Source organism: Leopardus geoffroyi, chromosome C1, assembly GCF_018350155.1.
Source record: "Leopardus geoffroyi isolate Oge1 chromosome C1, O.geoffroyi_Oge1_pat1.0, whole genome shotgun sequence".
NCBI classification, from domain to species: Eukaryota; Metazoa; Chordata; class Mammalia; order Carnivora; family Felidae; genus Leopardus; species Leopardus geoffroyi.
In genome coordinates this window covers 157,484,897-157,501,741 of record NC_059328.1, presented here as the reverse complement: position 1 = coordinate 157,501,741, position 16,845 = coordinate 157,484,897, and the positions used below count along the sequence as shown (strand labels likewise).

The 16,845-nt window shown below is 42.7% G+C and overlaps 1 protein-coding gene across 5 annotated transcripts in view; it reads left to right on the top strand.

The window, feature by feature from the left end:
- The window catches only part of STK39 (serine/threonine kinase 39), a 324,651-nt gene that overhangs the window by 37,459 nt on the left and 270,347 nt on the right, over positions 1-16,845 (top strand). The window contains exon 1 of one of the 5 annotated variants that reach the window (XM_045480089.1): positions 7,735-7,753. The exons of the other annotated variants lie outside the window; for them this stretch is intronic. The gene's annotated coding sequence lies outside the window, so the exon portion shown is untranslated. Of the gene's footprint in view, positions 1-7,734; positions 7,754-16,845 lie in introns of those variants that run through there. 5 annotated transcript variants of the gene reach the window in all.

The window sequence follows — 16,845 nt, the reverse complement described above, 5'->3', positions numbered from 1 at the left end:
TGTGTGTGTGTGTGTGTGTGTCTGTGTGTGTATTGAGAGAGGAGTGCTTGCTTGCTGCAGACCACTTGGAGAGAAAATTAGGGTTGGGCTAGAAGCTCTCTTTGTGGAGAGCATCTATCTGACATTGGATTTGGACAGTGGAGGACAGAAGAGACCTACAAACAACCCTCTGTGGGCTAGTAGCAGGAGAGTAAAAGAAGCCCAAGGGAAAACCTTCCTGTCTATGAGGAAGAGGGGCAGGAGAGGACTGGGCTAGAAGATCTCAGCATGGGGTGAGAGGAAGTCCCCCCCCCTTCCCCACCCCCCTCCCCCTATTGTGACTTACCTGTACTCTGCATGGCAGCTAACCAGAAAATTGGGTTAAGTGTATATAGAAAGTGTCTGAAAACACCCAAAGTATCTGAAAAACAATTTCTTTGAAACTTACTTGACATAACGATACATGATTGGCTTACTAAAGTGCTTTAGGTACCACATAGGACTGGTAAGAAAATCGAGATTTTGCCTGGCCTAGGTAGGAGTGCTCCACAGGGATTGGTGTGTTGCCTGCCTTCCTGGGGCCCTGGGATCATTGCTTATCTGTTAGACTGATTACGTGTTCTCTCCTAAACAAATAGTCGTGGATGGCAAGGAACAGAAGAGCACCAGTCATCCCACGTCTTGTACTTCTGTGTTTGGTTTCATTTCGATGCAGGGGCCATCGGTGATCACAGCAAGTGACACCGCTTGCCCAGGTGTCTCTGCTCCTCCTGGCCCTGCTGGTCTCTGTGGGTTGCACCCCCCCCCACTTTTTTTTGAATATTATTTAAGCTGTGCCATGATCTGGTCCCAGTGTGCTTTTTCAAGTAATCTTTCATTATTCCTCGTTAGTGCGATTTCCTGAAAATAAATGGCTAGTATCACCTTTTTGCCTTTGTAGACCCTCTGGCCACTTTCCAGCATGCTAAGCATCTCTCTTTTTTTTTCCTAATATATATTCTGAGAATCTTTTAAGGTTCAACCCAAATGCCTATCCCAAATCCTTGATTCATGTAGTTCTTAGAGGAAATCAACTGTTGGTGGATAGTGCAGCTATTTGGGCACAAGCTCATTTGCTCTGGTAGAAAACATGTCCGCCCCAGGTTTATATCCTGAGTAACGTTTAACAGGGCTCTTGCCACTTGGTGGGAGCTGGTCCCTATTTATTGAATGGCTGTGTGACCATCAGTCTTTTGACTGTGCTACTATTTTCTCTTTATCCAATTTAGGCTTTCCCGCCTCTCTTTTAGACCTTTTGGAATCTGCTTTTATTTTTTTCCCCACTTTTATTTATTTTATTTTAGTTTTTTGAGAAGTCTCTTCCGTGTTCTTGCCTTTGCTCTCGGTGGCTGGAATTACCTTTGGGGAAACATGACACTTTTTTGAGTTTGCCTCTCGGTCCTTCCAGTCTAATGGTCAGGAATTTCTGTCATGAGTCATGTTCTGTAGGTGACCTGGCCCTTGCTCTGGTGAGCCCACCTGGGTTGAGCATTGGCTGTAAACTGGGGGCGTAGAGGATTTCCACTTCTGTCCTTACCTTGGTACATGTGGTATGTCTGTAGTCCCCGATCACTATTTTTGATGGTCAAATGTTGTCCAGTCAGTTTCTTGGAAAAGATGATACACGTAGACACTGTGAAAGTGAACTTTTCCTGACATTTCTTCTGGGAATTTTCTCAGCTTTTGTAGTTGTCTCCAGGTGACTTCCCTACTTTGGACATCCAGGGCAGGCTTTTGGACCCTCCGTATGATGAAACAGAAACCTACACTGTCCTGTGGGGCTTCAATGAGCAACAGCAGCAGTGTTCGTGTCCTGAAGAGAAAGGCTTTGTAGGGCAGAGCAAGGGCTAGTCGGTGGCACCCTTTTCCAAGTTATGTGGTCTGGTGCTGTTTCAGTCTTCTGTCAGGATTCCCATCAGCAAGAGCCATACCAGTAACCTCACTTGTTGCCTCCTTAAAGATGACACAGTATTGGGGCGCCTGGGTGGCGCAGTCGGTTAAGCGTCCGACTTCAGCCAGGTCACGATCTCGCGGTCCATGAGTTCGAGCCCCGCGTCAGGCTCTGGGCTGATGGCTCAGAGCCTGGAGCCTGTTTCCGATTCTGTGTCTCCCTCTCTCTCTGCCCCTCCCCCGTTCATGCTCTGTCTCTCTCTGTCCCAAAAATAAATAAACGTTGAAAAGATGACACAGTATTAGAAGATGTTTATATGATCCCTATATATCCTGGTATTTTCAAGGTGGAATTTAAATGGTTTGCTGCTAGTAAGCTGCGTCTGTCTACTAAATCATGACACTAAATCATGGACTTGACCTTGAAATTGTAGTTATGCCTTTTTTTTCCCTTTTAAGAACACATTGGTTTTCAGGACCGGCTTTGAGATACCTATCTACCTTTGATCTAAATCTATACCTATCTATGACTCTTCTTCCATGATAATGAAAATCAATAGGATATTGAACAAGTTAGATCTGTAATGGAATGTGTTCCCTGTATGGCAAAGAATTCCAGGCACCCTTTGTGGATGTTCTTGGATACCTTGGGAGAGTAGGATGCTTTTGAAGATACTGTTAGAGCTTCAGTGAAGCACATTATCACCTGTTTGGGTTTTGGGAGTTTCTTCAGATTCATAAGGAAGTTCCTTGTGGCAGTATAGTCCTAGCAGGCCTAAGAGAAGTCTGCTTTACCTGACAAGCATATCTGCAGCTAAGAACCTAGGGCTGGAGCTGACCTTAGCCCAGCCACCTCCCTGCAAGCACCCAGGCTGACTTTTTATTTAAAGAGCTTCGTCCCCAGACCTTGTTGGGAAAAGCATCCTGGAACTATGCAGGTATTCACCTTGCTGGGGAGTGCCTGGTGCAGACATGATGAGAGTCCTCTCCTGTTCATGAGATCATCCATGAATAAGAGGTACCGTGGTCAAATCAGCTTTGTCTTTAGAAGGTTGAAAGAAGACAATGTCTTCTTTTGAAGGAGGCTTACAACAAAATTTCTCTGCCTAAGGACTTATATTTCTGTAAGGTTTGCTCAAGCTAAGAATGATGTCTCACCACTTCATTAGATGACTCATCTCCCTGAAGAAGGACATTTAGGCCTTTCTTCTGGACTGCCCCCAACCCAGGAATTTCTTGCAGGATTCCAAGGAGATCTTTAAACAGCCAAACACAACTTATGCTTTGGTGTGTAGGCACACTTCTGTTTCTGTCAAAATAAATTAGTCTGGTAAGTCATAAAATTAAGAAGATATTTTGTGACTTGTGTTTATTATTTAACAAGTACAATCAATAGCTGGCCTCAAAAAACAAAACAAAAACAAAAATCCAAACCAATCCCAGCTCGGTTGACAGAAGATCATTTTACTGTTTGCCAACAGTGAGGACGTACCTTCTCTGGACACAGAGGCCTGTCCTCTGTCGCCTCTGATTTCATTCATTCTTCCCTGTTCCATCTTTCTTTGGTTACCTTCCTCTTTTCTGCCTCTGTCCTGTGGATTGGGTGGGCAGATGAAAGCCTAGGAGGGAGGTGCTGGGAGCCCTTTCCACATCTCAACTGTTTATTTCCTGTCTTTCCTTCATGTTACAAAGTTTCTCCTTACTTTGCTTTTATCAAGTCCATGAATGACTCCCTTTGTCGAGCTTATTGGAATGCCCTGTGGGAGGGATGCTGTGCAAAAAAATAATTGTATTGCATAACTGTCCAGTCCTTAGAGATGCCAGATCACACTTGGCACTGGAACAGACCCTCCTCTTTAGCAGGTCCTATGAGAGCAGGGCACAGTGCGTCTGAGAGGTGGCTCTGTCCTCCGCTCTAGTACCATGGACATGACCTTTACCCCAACTCTGATAAAAGGCTTTTTTTATTTTTCTAAAATGCTTATGTTTCCTTAGCCCAGAAGGAGATGTTTCCGTGTGTGCATGTATGTGTGTGTTCCGTATATGATTCTTTCCAGCTGGCTTTCTTCACAAATGTCACGCTTGTCTCCTGTGTCACCTTGAGGCAACTGACATTCGTGACTAAGTATTAAAAAGGGCAGACCTTTAGTTTATTTTCATGAAAACAAAATCCCAGAGAAGTCTGTTAGATACAGTGTAATTGAGCAGGTGACATGTTGATGTTTGGGGTTTGGTAAACATCCAGAAAGTGCAGAGTTTTTGGCATAGTTGTTGAAGGAGCCAGAAGCTCCAAGGTGAACTTCATGGATTTTCTACAACACAGTGTGTATCCTCTGAACTAACTCCAGGTCTTTAAACTTAATACCAAACAGCCAGGCCAGGCGGTCACCAGGCTTCGGGAAGGGTCATCTTGGAGCAAAGAATCATGTGATGAACCATCCAGCTAACTTACTTCTTTTTCCTGTAAAATCACCATAAATCCCCCTCAGCTTGGAGGGCGTGGAAATGGACGGAGGGGCATTGCTATCTTCTGGCTGTTTGGTGATCACAAAAGTAGTTTGCGGGAGGGGTTTGGCTATGAAGGATGCATGTACAATAGCTCTAAAAATTAACTTATTGGACACTTTATGGTTTAGTCGGTTAATCATCTGACTTCGGCTCAGGTCATGATCTCGTGGGTTGTGAGTTTGAGCCCCATGTCCGGCTCTGTGCTGACTGCTCAGAGCCTGGAGCCTGCTTGGGATTCTGTGTCTCCCTCTCTCTCTGCCCTTCCCCCTCTCTCATTTTGTCTCTCTTCTCTCTCAAAAATAAATAAAGACGTTTAAAAAATTAAAAAAATTAAAATTAACTTATTACAGAATAGGGTTTTATTTTGGTATAGGTAGGAGCATACCGTGTTGATTCTTCATTATGAAATTCTCACTAATTGGCACATTATGTATGATCAAATACAAACCAGTCATAAAAACTGCATAAACAGTGTGAATCATGGTACATGCCTTGAGCTTCAGAACAGTCAGAAGGGATGGTGTGTGCTCACGTGAAGAGAGCTCCAAGATACATAGCAGAGACTAAGAAATGAAGAAGAGAGGTGAATACCATTTCTTTGGGCAATGAAGAAAGGCAGCAAACCAAGACAATGTGTTGGCCCCAGGTGTGGAGGGTTTAGGCAAGCCCCCCTTTTGTTCAAGGCACACTGCCGTCAGCAGGCCAGGCAGAGCTCTTAGCAGAATTATGCTGTGTCACATTTGCTTTGGCTTTCATTTGTGCTTTCCGCCTTCCTCATTCCTTTTCCCCTTTCAGCCTTCTTGAATGTTTATGTTATCTTTTCACTTGGGTATGTTCTGATAAAACATGTTGTTTTGCATGCATTTTTTTCGTACAGTGAAATTCACATAATATAAAATCAGTCCTTTCTAAAGTGAACAATTCAGTTGCAGTCAGTACATTGACAATGTTATGTAACTATCACCTCTGTCTGGTTCCGAAACTTCACAATCCCTCCAGAATGAAACCCCAGGCCTACTCAGCGGTCGCGCTCCGCTCTCGCTTCTCTTCAGCCCCTGGCAACCACCACTCTGCTTTCAATTTCTAAGGATGTACCTATTCTGGATATTTCATATAAATGGAAGAATACCGTATGTGACCTTTTGCGTGTGTGCATGTATTTTTCAGTCAACTTCATTGAGGGTTAATTTACATCGGTAAAACGCACACATCTTTCTTTTAGTGGACCTTCTGTGTGGTGTTTTTGTTTTTTACATCTTTTGCATTCATTTACTGCAACTGAATGAGGGAAGACCCTATCGTCAACCTTCATTTTGCAGATGGGCATTGAGACTCAGGGAGGCTGATTTGCCTTAGGTTGAACAGCGTCTGAGTGGCAGGCAGGATGTGAAGTAGGTGGACTGGCTCCAGAATCTACCAGAATCCATGCTGACCACTGTTATCCATGGCCTCTTGGATCTCTGTGCAGTCTCAGAGCTTGCTTTCCCCCCAGACAACAGTATGCTATTTCCCCACATTGACAAAAAGGGGCTATGGAATATTCTGCTGTTTGTATGCACTATAATTGAATTATTTCCCCAGTGGTGGATTTCTTAGGTTGTTTCTATTTTTTTTTTTTCTGGTCATTAATCATATTGAAAGGAAGATGAAAGACCAAAGAACATTCCAAAGTAATATATATTTGTTGTAGAAATATAGCCCAGCAAGGAGAATAAGCAAAAAAACCCACATATAATTCCCTTCAGAGGTAACCACTGCAAGCATTTTGAACATAGCTTTCCAATCTCTTTTATCTTTTTTTTTTTTTTTTTTTAAGGAAGGGAAAAGAAAGCCCTTTAGGAGAAAGAATGACACTGTAAATGTGAAATTTTGGCATAGAAAATTTACAGTATGCTGTGAACTTCTTTTTATCTAATTAACAATAGTGAATATTTACTAAGTGCTTAAAATGTGACAGGGACTATGTTAAGTGTTGTATCCATTTCACAGGAATCCTGTGAGTTGTGTGGATATTCTAGCAGATGAGGACATTTATGCCTGCTTTAAACTTACATAAGTGGTTTTGTGCTCAAGCTCATACTGTTTCTTTTTTTTTAATTTGGAACTATGTTCTTATGATTAATCTGTTCAGGTTGCTGTATTTACATAGACATTTGTTCCCCTGTGTTTCCTTATCTCCTGCTCCATCTCTGGGTCCCCATACATAGCACTGCAGGGGAGATCCTGTCATAGACCTATGGAATATATGTCCAGAAACAGGATATAGAGCAGGGAACATATATGTACTTATGACTAAGTATTGACAGAGGCAGATTCTTCCCCTGAATGGGGTTATGTTAGAGTCTACACTCCTATGCTACATGCTTTCTGTGGCTTCAAAAATGTGTGTATAAATGCCTAGAGAAAGGACCAGAAGGATATACACCAAATCAGCAACACTAGGAACATGTACAAGGGGATCAGGAGGAATATGAGCCTTACTGGCCATGACTTGATATGTTTTTTTTTCTTTAAGATTTATTTGTTTGTTTTAAGATTTATTTGTTGTTCTATATAATATATATATAGTGGTCTCTATACCCAACGTGGGGCTCTTAACCCCAAGGTTAAGAGTTGCATGCTCTTCTGACTGAGCCAGCCAGGCACCCCGATGATTTAATAGGTTGTAAGGAGAATGTTTTCATGTGTAACTTGTCATTATAATTTACCATTTAAAAATATGGTCTGAAAACAGACTTTTAGCTAAAGTTTACTGTTTTATGCTGTGAACACTTTTGGAATTTTGAAATGTGTGGGTCAAGATTAGTCATAGCACATGGACTGGGTTCTTTCGCAAGTTGGTGCTTTTTGGAGCATGCTCTAAACGGGTTTCCTAGTAATACCTGCAAGCCCTCCTTAGACATTTAGTCCAGGTCCCCTACATCTCAGGAGGCTCAGGGAGGTTAAGTGGTTTTCCCAAGGGTGCAGGGTTAGGAGTGTTAGCCAGGTTCAGCGTGGAGAAGTGCTTCTGGAGTGGTGGGCTGGAGAAGACTTCTTTCTGAAGGGTTTATTGACTGGAAATCAAGCTTAGGAGGAAGGTGGGTGCTGTTTCCTGCAGGTGAGGTAGGGAGGAAACATTCTTAAGAACAGTAAGTTTCACTAACTTCCTTATATAAACACTTAACCGAATGAAGGTATTAGTTTTCTCTGTTTACTGAGCACAAGGTATTAAGATAATCTTTGCCTTATAAGTCCCTTCTCCCTGTAAAATAAAGGTGTGTGGTCTTTCAGGCCGTGAGCTTCCTTCTTTTCACCTCTTCTGAAGTGAGAGCGGCAAAGGTTCTGGATGACTGAAGAGGTACTTTTTAAAGGTCTTTCTCTTGCTTGTTAGTTTCAACTGAGATGCCTCATTCTTTCTACAGAGCTGAAATGAATAATGATCAATAAGTCACTTTCTGAATAAGTGTGACAGAGCGGGTCTGTTATCTGCAAGGAACCCTCCCATCTCAGGGCCCTGGCAACAGTGTACAGTTTGGTTTATAGTGGAATCAGTGAGTCTGTGTCTGAATTTTATTTTCAGGACCAGGATTGGGAATATTTACATGAATGCGCTGTGCTGAAAGAGGTGTTTGCACACAGCTACGGTGAAAGGTTTCCTGGTGTAGGTTTCCTCTGATGAGCTACTTGAAGACAGAAGACAGACTGTTGATGAAACTTTATGAAGTAGAATATTATGTAAAGTTAAAATAAATTGGAAGGCGTATGAAGATACAAGGTCATAACTTTAGGACAGGAGTGTTTCCTACCAGCAAATACTACCTGCAACTCACTGGTTTGGGTGTTTAAAGGCACAAAGCATGGTTAAGAAGGCAGAACTTCCTGCTTCTCTGTTGTTCCCAGGGTTGGTGAACTCTGTGGAAACTCTAGAATAGAAATGACCATTATGAACAGGTGCACAGGTGTGGTAAATACTTGGTGGATGTGTGCTAACCAATAAATAATTAATACTACTTCCTCTTGACTCATATGGTTGAAATGAAGGATGGTCAGTCTAATTGTAATGTATACTTCTGTTGAGCAGAAAACTTGAGCAATCCTGCCATATTCAGTAATACTCTTGAAATAGGTGGGGTGGGAGAGAGAACAGTCATGCTTTGCCTTCTGGGTGGGTTTTTTTAAAAAATACATATATTTTTTAAATTGATTTTTGAGAGAGAGACCAGACAGAGCACGAGTGGGGGAGGGGCAGAGGAACATGGAGACACCAAATCTGAAGCAGGCTCCAGGCTCTGAGCTGTCAGCAGAGAGCCTGAAGTGGGGCTTGAACTTATGAACTGCGAGATCATGACCTGATCCAAAGTTGGACGCTTAACTAACTGGGCCACCCAGGCACTTTTGGGTGGATTTTTACTGTCTTGGTTGATAACTAATGGTAATTGTTTGCCCTAGCATATTGAAGGTATAAGATTTGTCAGTTAGGTCAAGAGGATTTGAAGTTTCAGTTTGTTCAGTGTGATTAAATGCCCATGGGGAGGATGAGCCACTAATTAGTTACCTTTCCTTTCTTTCTTTCTTTCTTTCTTTTTTTTTTTTATTTTATTTTATTTATTTATTTTGAGAGAGAGAGAGAGAGTGAGAGAGAGGGAGGGAGGGAGGGAAGGAGAATGAATGAATCCCAGGCAGGCTCTGCACTATGAGTTCAGAGCCCGATGCGGAGCTCAAACTCACAAACCTCACACACCGTGAGATCATGACCTGAGCTGAAATCAAGAGTCAGAAGCTTAACCTACTGAGCCACTCAGGTGTTCTGTTACCTTTCCTTTTTAAACTGTGTTTTAACTTATTTTGAGAGAGAGAGAGAGCTCAAGCAGGAGAGGGGCAGAGAGAGAATGAGAGAGAGAGAGAGAGAGAGAGAGAGAGAGAATCCCAAGCAGGCTCTCCACTGTCAGCACAGAGCCCAACGTGGGACTCGAACCCACGAACCGCAAGATCATGACCTGAGCCTAAACCAAGAGTTGGCCACTCAACTGACTGAGCCACCCAGGTGCCCCATGATTGAAATTTTGATGATCGTATTTTTGCTTTATTTCAGAGACAGGCAAGTGGAATAATAATCAAATTGTGTATCATTTTGTGTAGATTGACCTTATGATAAAAAGAAAACCTTCCCTGCTGTTCTCACCGAAAATAAAAAGGAGATTAAAGATTTTTCTGAGTGGATTTTAGATACATTATTCAAAGTATGACAGTTTGCTTAACTAGTAGATAAATCAAAGGGCATGTGTGTGTGTCTTGATGTTTCTGTGTAGCTTGTATGATCTGGGACCCGGTAATGAAGTTTGCAGTACCTCTAAGCTAGAAACTTTTGCGTAACCACAACGTATATTTTCTTTCATAGCCATTCTCTTAGCCTGCATGTGTGGGCCCCTTTCAAGAAAGGGTGGGAAAAAATGGTGGTAAATGACCTTTGAAGGGAATGTTTTATATTTGCATTACAATTCTGTGAGTTTGAGCTTTTAAGTTTGACAGTTGTGGGTGGTATTTGTGAAGAGTATCAGTTTCTAGTATGTTCTGAGTAGTGGTGATATAATCTTTAAAAAAACGTAAGCACATTTAGATACCTCTTTTATCTGCTCTGATGGCTTTAGAATGGTCATGCCCTTGTAACATGGGTAGGAATGGAGATTGTTTTCAATCATGTTAGTGTGTTATAATAGAAAAGTTACATATCTAAGTAGACATGGAGCTTCATGATTGAGACATTTTTTTTCCAAAATAAATATTTTTCTGGTTATCTCCCAAGAATTTCCATCTTTCTTTTAAAAGTCTAACTTCTTAAAATTCATTTGACTTTGCTTCCCTTTTTTATTTATTAAATTTTTTTAAATGTTTATTTATTTAAAAAAATTTTTTTTAGCGTTTATTTATTTTTGAGACAGAAACAGAGCATGAACGGGGGAGGGTCAGAGAGAGAGGGAGACACAGAATCTGAAACAGGCTCCAGGCTCTGAGCGGTCAGCACAGAGCCCGACGCGGGGGCTCAAACTCACGGACCGCGAAATCATGACCTGAGCCGAAGTCGGACGCTTAACCCACTGAGCCACCCAGGCGCCCCTAATGTTTATTTTTGAGAGAGAAAGACAGAGACAGAGCGTGAGCAGGGGAGGGGCAGAGGGAGAGGGAGACATAGAATCCTAAGCAGGCTCCAGGCTCTGAACTGTCAGCACAGAGCCCAGCACAGAACTTGAACTCATGAACCATGAGATCATGACCTGAGCCGAAGTCAGATGCTTACCCGACTGAGCCACCCAGGCTCCCCAGGGTTTGCTTCCCTTTAAAAAAAAACGATTATTTAATCTCTACACCCAATGTGGGTCTCAAACTTATGACCCAGAGAACAAGCACCCCACGCTCTTCCGACTGAGCCAACTAAGGGTCCCTCATTTGACTTTGCCTAAGATTTTCATCACCGTCAATAAAAATGTATCAAACTGATTCTGTGCAGTTTCTTCATCCAGGCCTGGGGATGCAAAGGAGAGGGGCAGAGCCTAAGATTTCTGGAGCTTAACCAAGATAGAAGGTAGGTAGGCTTCTCTGGATTCAGGTGGAACAAGGTGGAGAATGATTTTAGGTGGATTTTTGGTGCCCCTGGATGTCCACTAAGCTTGTTTTCTCAGGTGAGCCTGGGCTATGGGGTGGTAACATATGGTGTAACAAACAACCCCCAAATCACAGGAGCTTAACGCAACAGAAGTGTACTTCTGAGAGTCTGGGAGGTGCCCCGAGTTGGCTCTTCTTCCTGCAGCAGCTTGGGGCCCTAAGCTGCTTCAGTCTTGTGGGCTGCAGTCTGGTTGCTGCAGGAGGAGGGAGGCAGGAGGGGAGGAGCTGCCTGAGCTTCCCTCTGCCTCAGCAAGGAGAGCCACTCATCACTGCTCCCACTTCATTGGCCTAGCCAATCCCCAAGGCCCTGTCTGTTGCAAGGCGATGCAGTGCTTTTGTGCTGAGGAAGGATGCTGGTGTGTCTGTCACATGCATACAATTGCAGACTGGGATCTCAGAGAAGAGACTGGAGCCAGAGGTGAGGATTTGAGAGGTCATTTACGGTAAAGGATACAGTGGTGTAAGTTTCTAAGGGAAAGTATGCTCTTAAAGAGGGTTCAGTTTTCCATGATAGTTTTTTTTTCAAAGTTTATTTATTTATTTTGAGAGAGAGAGAAAGTGCAAGCAGGAGAGGGGCTAGAGAGAGTGGGGGAGAGAGAATCCCAAGCAGGCTCAGCACGGTCAGCACAGAGCTTGAGGTGGGGCTCGAACTCCTGAACCATGAGATCATGACCTGAGCCAGAATTGAGAGTCAGACGCTTAACCGACTGAGTCACCCAGGCGCCCCTCCATGATGGTTTTTCTGCATTTGGCTTTCTTCACAAGCCAGGCAGTATGCTACCCCAGAAAAGTTTAAGGATAGTTATTGCTAGTGTCAGGAAAGTCAGAAAGGTTGGTGCTGTTAGTTTTCATGCTGTGTTGACATTGTCTGCTTCCAAAAGCATACTTGCAGTTGCTTGATTGACCACTTTAGGGTGATATAGGTCTTAGAGGTTAGCATATCCTTAAGTCTTGATGACAACAGGTTGTGTTGGCCAGAGCTTAGGTGGTGAGGTGTAAAAAAACAAAATGAAAAAAAGCTTATTATTACTTTTTGTATCTCAGTAGGCTTAGGAGACAGTTTGTATGTATTCTTATGGATATTAAACATTATGAGGACATTGGCTTTCTACTATCTTTTTTCCCATGAGTGTTCATTACTTGAAATTAGAATATGTGACCATACATCCACAGAGAAGGGACCTTCTGGGTCAGACCAGGAGCCAGTTTTTGAGTGTTTACTGCCCTGGTTCTTCACTTCTGATCCTTCCTTTCCCACCCCTATTTTTCCTTCTCAGCAGTTCTTCCTGTTTACTTTTCCCTCCGTGGTCTTTGGGAGCAGGCAGACCAGGATTTGGAGCTTCTACTTGTGACCAGCTGTTTGACATTGGTCAGGTCACTCTCCAGGTCTCTGAACTTATTTGTAACATGGGGCTAAATAGCTGCCTCATGAGATTCTTAGTGTTAGTAATGTATGCAAAATACTACAGTACCTGGTACGTTTTCATTGCTCAATAAATGTTAAGCTATGAGTAGTATTATTGCCATTTCCCATGTTTCAAGGCACATCTTGAATAATTCTTTCATAAAAATCTTTTTTTCATTATTTCACCAGGCAGAGGATAGAGTTTACAGATGTTCCTCAATTTATGATGAAGTTACAGCCCAATAAACCCATCATAAATTGAAAATACTGTAAGTTGAAAATGCATTAGTACACCTAACCTGGGGCACCTGGGTGGCTCAGTAGGTTAAGTGTCTGATTCTTGATTTTGACTCAGGTCATGGTCTCACGGTTCAAGCCCCAGATCGGGCTCCGCACTGACAGTATGGAACCTGCTTGGAATTCTCTCTTTCTCTCTCTCTCCCTCTCCCCCACTCATGCTGGCACTCTCTCAAAATAAACTAACAAATATACCTCATCTGCTGAAAGTCATAGCTTGGTCTAGACAACCTTAAGTGTGCTCAGAACACTCTTAATAGTCTCCAGTTGGGCAGAATGAAAACAAAGCCTATTTGATCACAAAGTGTTGAATATCTCATGTAATTTATTGAATACTGTACTGAAAGTGAAACATAAATGGATGTAAGTGTATCAGTTTCCCCTCAGGATCACATGGCCGGTCGGGAGCTGCAGCTGCCACTGCCCAGCATCGTGAGAGAGGATCCCCACTACACATCACTAACCCAGGAAAAGATCGAAATTCAGACATCAAAGTACAGATTCTCCTGAATGCATACCACTTTTGTGGCATTATAAAGTCTCGTGAAGCAGAACCATCCTATGTTGGGGACTGTCTACATTCCATTGAGCTGCCAGAGCACTTTTGATCTCTGCTGATATTTGTATTCTTTTTTGTACGCATGTGCTGGTGAACTGAGACCGCACATCCCACAGGGCAGTAGGTATCCTTTACTCATTGCTGTATCTGCTATCTTGCCTTCATTGTGTGGTGCATGTAACAGATGCCTAATTAAAGGGTAAATTGAGTCAAAATGAGATGTAAGGAGAGAGGGCTCTACTGTGTTTAGAAAATAGTCCACCTTTGGGTGAATTCTCCTAAGTTGGAAACATAAATACTCTTGAAATAGTGCTCAGTGACTTCCCTACTTAAAGTATATAGATGATTCCCACTGTTTATGTAATTGAAACTTTAAGGCAACAACAACAAAGGAAAATTAAAGAAATAATGAAAGCAATGCAAAGGGCATAAAGGTTATCACTATCATGAAGTAGCTGTTTTTGAGTACTCAGGAGAGCTTAATCCAGCCTGAGTCATTTATATAGCTGAGCAGGTGGCCTTCATTTCCCTGTGCTCAGCTGCTTGCGAGGCCCACAACTTTCTGATTGGTTTTGCACCCGGGAAGTTGTACCTCGTAAGGTAAAAGAGACGTATTAAATGAATCTCTCCAGAAGTTGGAATCCGATAAAGAGAGTGGATTTACCTAGAATTATGCTTGTATTGTGGATCCAACTCAAGTTACTGGAGTTGGTTTCTGTCCCCTTGGAAGGGCATCACAGGAAGCTTGGAGACGTGTGTGAGTTCTCTCTCCTCCTTACCTACCTCAGATCACAGCCTTGGAACATTGGATCCTCAAATATATCCTTGAGAAACTCTTGTGTTTTTCATTCCCTTTTTCTCTTCTAGAAGTGAGTGGAATGTGGGGTGTCTGTCCTATAGATCTGTTAACACTATAAAATGTTAAAGAATGCAGAGAGACTTTAGTATGCTGAGACAAGTACTCTCATTTTAGAGTTCTAGGGGTCATGTGATTTGCTCACACACGGAAGCAAGAGTCTTGATCTCATTTTTGCTACAACACTTAACTCATCAGGTGTATCTTTGTGATTGCGCTGGGAAGTAGGTGTTGTGGTGTGTGCTCTGGGCAAAGAAACATGGGTAGATGTGCCAGCTGTGGGCTTTTCTGGAGTCTGAAGGAGGCCCTCATGAGGACACGGCTGTCAGGGAGTGCGCTTTGCGTCGGTGGTAAACCAGATGGATGTAACAGGGCAGGTAGAATTATACGAATTGGGAGCTTTGACTTGAAAATCTGCTTAAAAAGAACTTGAGTGCTAAAACACATTTCCTTGTTATCTTGCCTTAACTGTCAAGAGTAGAGCTTAGAGAATTGTCTTCTCCTGAGCCTTTTTCAAAAATCTAAGGGAGTGAAACCTATGTATAAAAAACCCACTATAGTAAAACTTCTTATCCATAAAATTCTCAATAGTGAGTAACTTAAAGTTGGCTTCAGAGATTTTTTTTTAACTTTAGTATTATAAAGTAGATTTTTTAATTAAAAAAATTTTATTTTGGGGAGAGATAGAGAGTGCGAGCACAAGTGGGGGAGGGGCAGAGAGAGAGGGAGACACAGAATCCAAAGCAGTCTCCAGGCTCTGAGCTGTCAGCACAGAGCCCCACATGGGGCTTGAACTCATGAACCATGAGATCATGACCTGAGCCGAAGTCCGACGCTCAACCGACTGAGCCACCCAGGTGCCCCTAAAGTAAATTTTTGAATTGTAAAATAACACATGGTGATTGAAGAAAAATTGGTTAAGATGTAGGAAAAGCACAAAGAAGAAAATAAAAGTTACTCATAATTCCACCTCCAAAAGAGAAAACGGTATTTTAAGGTGTTTATTGTATATTCACAAAGTTGGGATTATATTGTACATAATGTTTTATAACCTGTTATCTCTATGAAGTATTAGTAATTTCCCCTTTGTCCTTACATACTATTCCAAGATAAATGCTACAGGATTATTTATTTATTTATTTATTTTATTTATTTTTTTTTCAACGTTTATTTATTTTTGGGACAGAGAGAGACAGAGCATGAACGGGGGAGGGGCAGAGAGAGAGGGAGACACAGAATCGGAAACAGGCTCCAGGCTCCGAGCCATCAGCCCAGAGCCCGACGCGGGGCTCGAACTCATGGACCGCGAGATCGTGACCTGGCTGAAGTCGGACGCTTAACCGACTGCGCCACCCAGGCGCCCCAGCTACAGGATTATTTAAAAGTTGCTTTCAACATTTTCTTATGAAAACTTTCCAAACATGCAGCAAAGTTAGAAAAGTTTACAGTGAATACCCGTATACCCATCACCCATAGTCTGCCATTAATATTTTACCATACTTGCTTTATCATGTATCCATCTGCCCACTTACTCTCTCCATCCATCAATCCATCTTAGTGCTTTTTCCATGCATTTGAAAGTAAACTTCAGTGCAATATATTACTTATAACTAAGCTTGTTTACCTTCACAATTTTGTTTGGTTTACACCATTTTTCAAAGAATTTGTGTTTGCTGAGCACACACAAAGGAAAACCTAGAAAAGTTGCCAAGAGAATTTTGTTGGATGTAGTGAGAAAGGGCATCCAGTGATTTAAAATTTGCCTTGGGGCAAAGTATGCATCATTAGCATCTGAAGTGGCAAATAAAGAACCAGGAAGAATGATCTCTTTCTGTCTCAACTGCTTTTATGCCTAATTCAGACTTGAGTATGGGGACAGGAAAAATCTTTAGAAGGGCTAAGGCTTCTCTCTTCTGTTGGCCCGAATGCTATCATGCTTGGTAAATAGTGAACGTGGGCTGACCTGCAGAATGGTTCCTGCCAGCCTCCAGGTGGGGTGGCTGTGGACCCAGGATTGGGCGTTCCCTGCCTCTTCCACCTTGGCTTTCCTGGCAGGAGGGTGAGGCATGCTTATTTCTGCTCTAGATAGATTTCCTGCCAGTTTACCTGGGCTTCCTATTTGCACCACAGGCTCTTTCTGTTCTGGTGAAGGTGGTGAAATGTTGAGGGGCCATTGTGTTGACAGCCTTGGCAGGCACAGAAAACACCCCTTGTTCGTATGTCTTTGGTGCTCACTTTTAAAGTTGACTTAAAACTGTCTACTCCCAGGGGCAAGGCCAGGTGTGGTGACCTTGCTTTGTGTACGGTTCCTGTCATAGCACCCTGGGTATTAGGCACTACTTGCCGATTGACAACTAGCCTGTCCCTGTTAGGCCTCCCAGAGTTCCTGTAGTTGTTTGCTGTGCAAGCATGGGGTGCCTTCCACAGGCATTTCAGGAACACACATTAGTTCTCCCAATCTTAACCTTTTCTCGTGTTTTCAAGTGGCTGCGGGCTTTGAAGAGAGAAGGCTCTGTTTCACATTCCAGAGTGTTCAATCTTGGTGTCACGTCAACACCATTTAAAACGATAAGAAGCCTCAGCTCTGACATTGGCAACAGCTCTGACATGTTCTTTGTCATAAACTCAGCCTCGGCTAGCTCCCCTTCCTAGGAACCGAGGTTTGTGGAGCCC